At 47.8% G+C, this 7500-nt stretch overlaps 1 protein-coding gene across 1 annotated transcript in view; it reads right to left on the bottom strand.

The window, feature by feature from the left end:
* The window catches only part of LOC122258088 (ubiquitin-like protein 3), a 221459-nt gene that overhangs the window by 100334 nt on the left and 113625 nt on the right, over positions 1-7500 (bottom strand). The gene's annotated exons all lie outside the window — the stretch shown is intronic.

The following is a 7500-nucleotide window of genomic DNA, read 5'->3' as shown; positions in this document are numbered from 1 at the left end:
TAAACAAATAGAGAAGCCGAGGAGAGAGAAAATCATAACAGGCGTCGGCGGAAACGTGGGAGTTATTTCTTTGCAATGGACAAAGAAACAAATAATAATCTCGGCGATGATTGCAACAATTACAAGAACAAAACAAATATTACCAATGAAAATAATGTTTACTTCAGATACATTCCCAAATATACATACGTGTGCGCACATAAGATTGGTAGACAGACAGGCAAATGGACAGGTAGACAGACAAACACATACACAACTGCAACCTGCCTAATTACGGCGTTCATTAATTAACATACCGGTTCGTAATCGCCCCGATCACACGGCCAAGAAGAGCCGGCGCTTACCTGGAAAACAAAGAGAGAGAACGATTAAACAGCCATCATGTGGCAGATCGGGAGGGGGTCGAGGCAGGGAAGGGGGTGGAGGGAAAAGAGGGTGAATGTCGGAGGAAAAACTGAAGTAAAAGAGGGAGACGAGGCTGGGAAGAAGGAGAAAGAGAGGGAGATGAGACAAGAAAAAGTGATTGAAAGTGACTGAAGGCGAAAATGGGGAAGAGGAGGCTGGGAAGAGGGTTGGAGGGAGGAGAGACAGAGAAGAGGGAGAAACAAAAAACAAAAACAAAAAATGAGGCAAGGAAACCGGAAGGGAGGCAAGGGGGCAGGGATGAAGGGCGAATGAGGAAGAAGGAGAAAAAGGGAAAAGGAGTGAAAGGTGAACGGCGGGAGGCACGGAAGATGAATTGAGTGTGAATGAGGGAGCAAGAGAGGGAGATGAAGTAGGAGAGAGGGAGTGAGAGAGGGAGATTAGGCAGGGAGAGAAGGAAGAGAGATGAATGAGTGCAAAAAAAGGAGAGGAGAATGGAAGAAAATATAAGAATGGAAGGAAAGTGAGTGAGTGAAGGTATGAAAGCAGAATATATGTATGTATATATGTATGGATGTATGAACGCATGAAAGAAGGAGAGAGGCTGAATGGTTACCGCCACTAGCAAAACATAATCAACAATATATAGTTGTGTCAAACCATTCATGCTTTCAACGTCAACAATACTAGTCCACAAAATGGCTCGTAAAGTAAATCCGGGATAAACAAACACATAAATTTAATCTTTGTACCTTCATGGACCATCAGCTGATCCACGTAAACACCAAATTTGCTTATTCATACAATCATCAAAAGCAATCATACAGCCATTCAAATATCAAATCCGCTGACATACAGAACCGTCGCATTATCAGCTGATCCGCGGACTCACCAAAATCAGCTGATCTACTCAAATACAAAACAGCTGATGGCCCGACACTGAACCGAACCCAAACCAAAATATTAGATGACCCCCTTCTCTCTCTCTCTCTCTCTCTCTCTCTCTCTCTCTCTCTCTCTCTCTCTCTCTCTCTCTCTCTCTCTCTCTCTCTCACGCGCGCGCGCACACACACACACACACACACACACACACACACACACACACACACACACACACATACATACATACATACATACATACATACATACATACATACATACACACACACACACACACACACACACACACACACACACACACACACACACACACACATCCGCACAAAAGCGCAAAACTCCCCCATCACAACCAGATCGGAGAGTGAAATCGCCGCAAAATCAACCGGGCGCGAAATCCGCCAAGCAGCTGATGAGGCTGACCGCGAGGAGAATAATCAGCTCGAATGGGGACTTCAGCTGACACGCCGACGAGAAGGCCAGCTGACTGGGGCTACTAGACCGTGCGGAGGAATTTTGCATGGAGGGTGTGTATGGAAGGGTGAGGGGTGGAATAGAGAGGAAGGGTGGGAGTCGGGTGAAAAAAGGAAAGACAGAGAGAGAGAGAGAGAGAGAGAGAGAGAGAGAGAGAGAGAGAGAGAGAGAGAGAGAGAGAGAGAGAGAGAGAGAGAGAGAGAGAGAGAGAGAGAGAGAGAGAGAATGAATGCAACACAGAGGGAAAAAACAAAAGAAGAGAAACTAAAAGAGAGAGAAAAGGATCAAGAGAGAAAAAAAAGAACAAAAAAGAGAGAAAGTAAAAGAGTAAGAAAGATAACGAGAATAAGCATCCAAACCCCAAATAATTCAAGGCAACCAACCAAACAAACAAACAAAAAAACGATAAGAACAAACAAACGAAAAAAGACACCGCCCCTCCCACACACTTTCCCCAAAACTAGAATAAAAAAAGAAAACAAAACAAAACCAAAAATCCAAAACAAAAATCAAGCCCAGCATTAAGCGAGACCACATGTCGACGTCGAGATGAGATCACCTCTTTGGGGGAAAGAAGATGACAGCAAGGAAGGAGATTAACCAATGTGGGGCCAAGCAGATGTTGATAATGATGAGGATGGTGGTGGTGAAGATGATGGTGATGATGATCGGTACTGATGGTGATGGTGGTGATGATGATGATGATGATGATGATGATGATGGTGGTGGTGAAGATGATGATGATGATGATCGATACTGATGGTGATGATGGTGAAGACGATAAAGAAAATAGTTGATATGGAAGAACTCATGATGACAGCACCAGTTCAACAATGGCAATGAGTAGAACAATAATAATCATACAAAACGATAGAACAATACTAGCACCTGCAATAGTAATACTACGGCTAATACAATGGCTACAATTATCAATAACAATAATGAGAGGATCAATAAAACACAACAAAGATAATGATAACATCACTGATAAAAAGTGCATACGAATATATGCAAAGAGGAAGAACAACAGATGTGTAAGACGAGAGAGAGAGAGAGAGAGAGAGAGAGAGAGAGAGAGAGAGAGAGAGAGAGAGAGAGAGAGAGAGAGAGAGAGAGAGAGAGAGAGAGAGAGAGAGAGAGAGAGAGAGAGAGAGAGAGAGAAAGAGAGAGAGAGAGAGAAAGAAAGAGAGAGAGAAAGAGAAAGAGAAAGAGAAAGAGAAAGAGAAAGAGAAAGAGAGAGAAAGACGCGTACGCGTACGCGTAAGCCAGTGTGCGCGCGTATGCACATGTTGAGCGTGTGCCATCACCGCTGTCTACCGACCAGTAAAACAAAGCTGGGACTACAAAGAAGAAGACAGCACATCGTCCGAGAGATGAAGCGCCATCTGCAATGCATCGACGTAACGACGAAAGGGTCACTCACTCTTCGCAGATGGCGGACACAAAAAAAGCAGATCTTAATAACAGTCCACTCGCTTCACCAGCTGTCCACCGCGGACGAGAAGAAGGTGAGCCAGCAGCGCCGAGGAGAAAGGAGGAGAGAGAGTAACACGTTACTCGTCTCGGAGGTATTAGGCTTCTGGCGGATCTCTCTCTGTCACACGCGCATACTTTAATACACACACGCACACATAAACGGGGAAAGGCATACCCATGTATACATACGTACAGATATGGAGAAAGAGCGAAAGCGAAGAGGAGGAGGAGGAAGAGGAGGACGAAGAGGAAGAGGAGGAGGAGGACGAAGAGGAGGAGGAGGAGGACGAAGAGAAGAGGAGGAAGAGGAGGAGGAGGGAAGTAGAGAAGAAGATGGAGGTATGGAGGGATGAAAGGGAGAGATGGAGAAAGAAAAGAGAGTGAGTGAGTGAGTGACTTTTGACATTGACTTTGACGAGTTTATTGAGACAAGTGATTACATACATCTGAAAAGGATGAGGTAACATAGGTTATCCTCACCCCAATCTTAGTCCCTCTTTGGGCTCACATAATTTTACAAAACCTTACAGCTATGCCTACATGTTAAAATATATACAGAACAAAAGGCGGACCAATCACAAGCATACACAGTTAAATGTTTACATATCAGGGGAGCGACATGACAGTATAAATTATCACCCTCAGCATTCTAAGTCCTCTCCTGAGGTCACAAAATTACATACTTAGTTTGTGAGTGAGTGAGTGGAGGAGGGAGTGAGAGAGAGAGAGAGAGAGAGAGAGAGAGAGAGAGAGAGAGAGAGAGAGAGAGAGAGAGAGAGAGAGAGAGAGAGAGAGAGAGAGAGAGAGAAACTTTCTTGGTGATCAGCGTCACAGTACACTCTGAGGTCAAAAGAGAATAGAAAAGGAGATCGCGTAACTAAACAAGAGAAAGGAAAGAAAATAACTTGAGCCGAAACAAAACTTTCAGAAAATGTGAAGACAAAGCGAGAACCAAAAATACACACACACACACACATATAAACAGAAAAAACACCCACAACTGCAGTGACACAGCCCAGGACAATCCCCCCCCCCCCGCATTTATCTAGGCGTCCGTAGGTGTCACACTCAGATAGCCATCGCCCCCCCACCCCCCCTCTTCGTCGTCCCAACGACCTTCCCGGCCATAACGGGTTATCTCTGACCTCGGCCTTTAAACCCCTAGCCGTCACCGTGAACCCTTGGTCGCACACAGAGAAGAGAAAAGAGGAGGGCAGAAAACAAGAAGGCGGGAGGGAGGGGGAAAGAGGGGGTTGCGGGAAGAATAGTTGGAGGCGGGAGGGAGAGGGAAGAGGAAAGAGGGAAAAGGGAAAAGGGGGAGGGAGGGAGGGAAAAGGGGGGAAGGAAGGAAGGAAGGAGGGAGAGGGAGAAGAGAGAGAGAGAGAGAAGGAGAGAGAGGAAGGAAGAGAGAAGAGAGGAGGGAGAGAGGAGAGAGAAGAGAGAAGGGAGAGAGAAGAGAGAGAAATGGCGGAGAGAGAAAGAGAAAGAGCGAGAGCGAGAGAGAGAGAGGGAGAGAGAGCGAGAGAGAGAGAGAGAGAGAGAGAGAGAGGAGAGAGAGAGAGAGAGGAGGAGAAGAGAGAGAGGTGAGAGAGAGAGAGAGAGGTGATGAGAAGAGAGAGAGAGGAGAGAGAGAGAGAGAGAGAGAGAGGTAGAGAGAGAGGAGATAGAGAGGAGAGATGAGAGAGAGAGAGAGAGGAATAGAGGAGAGAGTAGAGGAGAGAGAGAGAGAGAGAAGAGTAGAGAGAGATGAGAGAGAGAGAGAGAGAGAGAGAGAAAGAGCGAGAGCGAGAGAGAAAGAGCGAGAGCGAGAGAGAGAGAGAAAGCGAGAGCGAGAGAGAGAGAGAAAGAGCGAGAGCGAGAGAGAGAGAGAAAGAGCGAGAGCGAGAGAGAGAGAGAAAGAGCGAGAGCGAGAGAGAAAGAGCGAGAGCGAGAGAGAGAGAGAAAGCGAGAGAGAGAGAGAGAGAGAAAGAGCGAGAGCGAGAGCGAGAGAGCAGCTTAATTACATCACACGCGCACGGAAAAAACGTCACACATGCCAGACCTTATTACTTTCCCGTAAAAAAATATGATCGCAATTACAACGCGGCAACATGCACGCGGCAATTTATCACATGCATAAAAAAATAATAATAATAATAACAACACAGAGAAGAACCACTCTGCAATAACGAGCAGACAGAGAGAATGAAAAGAAGTTGTAGCAGAACTCACTAAGGGCGTATATGAGCCTTCCTCGTCGCCATTTTCACCCTAACGGAGGAAAGCAAACAATCCCTCCAACGCGTATTTACAAAGACGCTCGTTGCAATAAAATAACTTCTCAATTTCCTTGTACATTCCTTGCATTATATGAGGATATCAATTACTCGTCTATTTCATCTCTGTCTCTCAGTCCCTCTGTCTATCTGTCTGTGTTTGCTCACCACCCAGTCGCCCCCCTCTCCTTTGTTCCCCCTGCCCGCCCATCCCTCTGCCACCCATTCACCCCTTCCCTCCCACTATCCCCTCACCGACTCCCCCCCCCACCACCCCTCGGCCTTACTCCCCTGCCATTCCATCCTCCACACCACCTATCCCCTGCCAAACCCTATCCCCTGCCCGCGTCTAACTCCCCTTAACATCCACCTGCCAAGCCCTGCCTCCCTGCCTCCATCCAGCCCTCCCCCCCAGCCCCCTGCCCGCGTCTAACTCCCCTTAACATCCACCTGCCAAGCCCTGCCTCCCTGCCCCCATCCAGCCCCCCCCCCCCAGCCCCCTACCCGCGTCCAAGCAGGCATAAAACGAGGAGCGTGGAAATAAACTGATAAATAACCTAGCGCAAATTACGGCCGACGCTGCTCGTTGCAAACTATCCCGTCGCGACAGTGCAGATATTTGCGCTAATTAATTCTCGCGCCGTTCCGCTCCCCTGCTTTTGCCTGCCTGCCTGCCTGCCTCAATCTCTGTGCCTGTGTCTCACTCGCCCTTTTTCTCCCTCTACCGCTCCCTTTTCCTTTTCCCTCTCTCTCTCTTTATCTCCCTATGTCCTTCTCTTCCTCTCGATCTCCCTTCACCCCCTCTCCTTCTCTCTTTTTCTCTCTCCCTCCCTCCATCTCTCTCTCCCCATCACCACCCTCCCTCCTTTTCCCCCTCTGTTTGTCTGTCTGTCTGTCCTTCTCTCCCCCCTCTCCCTCTCATTTTCTCTCTCTTTCTCTCTCCTTCTCTCTCTCTTTCTCTCTCTCCCTCTCCATCCCCCCACTCTCTTTTTTCTTTACTTTTCTCGCCTTTTCATTTCCTTGCCTTTCGCTTCTCCCTCGCTCTCCCCTTCCCTCTTTCCCCTGTCCGTCTACCTTCTCCCCCTCTCTCTATTCTTTTCTTTTCTCGCCTTTTCATTTCCTTGCCATTCACTTCTTTATCTCTCTCTCTCTCTCTCTCTCTCTCTCTCTCTCTCTCTCTCTCTCTCTCTCTCTCTCTCTCTCTCTCTCTCTCTCTCTCTCTCTCTTTCCCTATTCCTCTTCCTCTTCGTAGTTCTGTATCTCCCTTTCTCCTTCTTCATCTTTCCCTATCCTCTCCTTTCATATCCTTCTCGCCCTCATCCCTCTTTCCTCTTCTCACTCCTCCTTCGCCTCTTTCCTTCTTTATTATATCTAATGTCAACGACAATGACAATGACAATGATGATAACAATAATAATAATTCTGATGTTAAGATCACTACTGCTATAGTAATAACAACGATATCAACCAAAGAACAAGAATAACAAAATAATAATAACGAACACGAAAAAAAGAAATCCTGCCTCCTAGGACCACCCTAATCACGACCTTAAAATCCCTGACACATCCCTGCTGAGTGACCCTGCCCCCTCCCTCCCTCCCTTTCCTTCCCCTTCCCCTTCCCCCCCTCTCCCTCTCCCCCTCCCTTTCCTTCCCCCTCCCCCTCTCCCTCTCCTTCTTCTTCTCCCTCCCTCTCCCTCCCCCTCCCCCTCCCCCTCCCTCTCCCTTTCCCTCATCCTCACCTTGGCTCCTCCCCCACTCGAACCCCTCATGCAAGCACGCAAGGCACGCTCACCTGCCACACAACAGACCTTTCAAGCAGGATGATGATGATGATAACTTTATAGAAAAGGATGGAAGGGGAAGGGGAAGGGGAAGGGGAAGGGGAAGGAGGTAGGGAGGGTTGAAGGGTGTAAGGGTGAAAGGAGAGGTGGATGGGGAGGAGGAGTGGTGGAAGTGAATGTGAGAGGGGAGGAGTGGTGGTGGAAGTGAAGGTGGAAGGGGAGGAGTGGTGGTGGAAGTGAAGGTGGAAGGG

The sequence above is a fragment of the Penaeus japonicus genome, unplaced genomic scaffold (genome assembly GCF_977035675.1).
Source record: "Penaeus japonicus unplaced genomic scaffold, GWHDUDI00000001_assembly GWHDUDI00000039, whole genome shotgun sequence".
In the NCBI taxonomy this organism is placed as follows: domain Eukaryota; kingdom Metazoa; phylum Arthropoda; class Malacostraca; order Decapoda; family Penaeidae; genus Penaeus; species Penaeus japonicus.
This window is presented reverse-complemented; position numbering and strand designations above follow the sequence as displayed.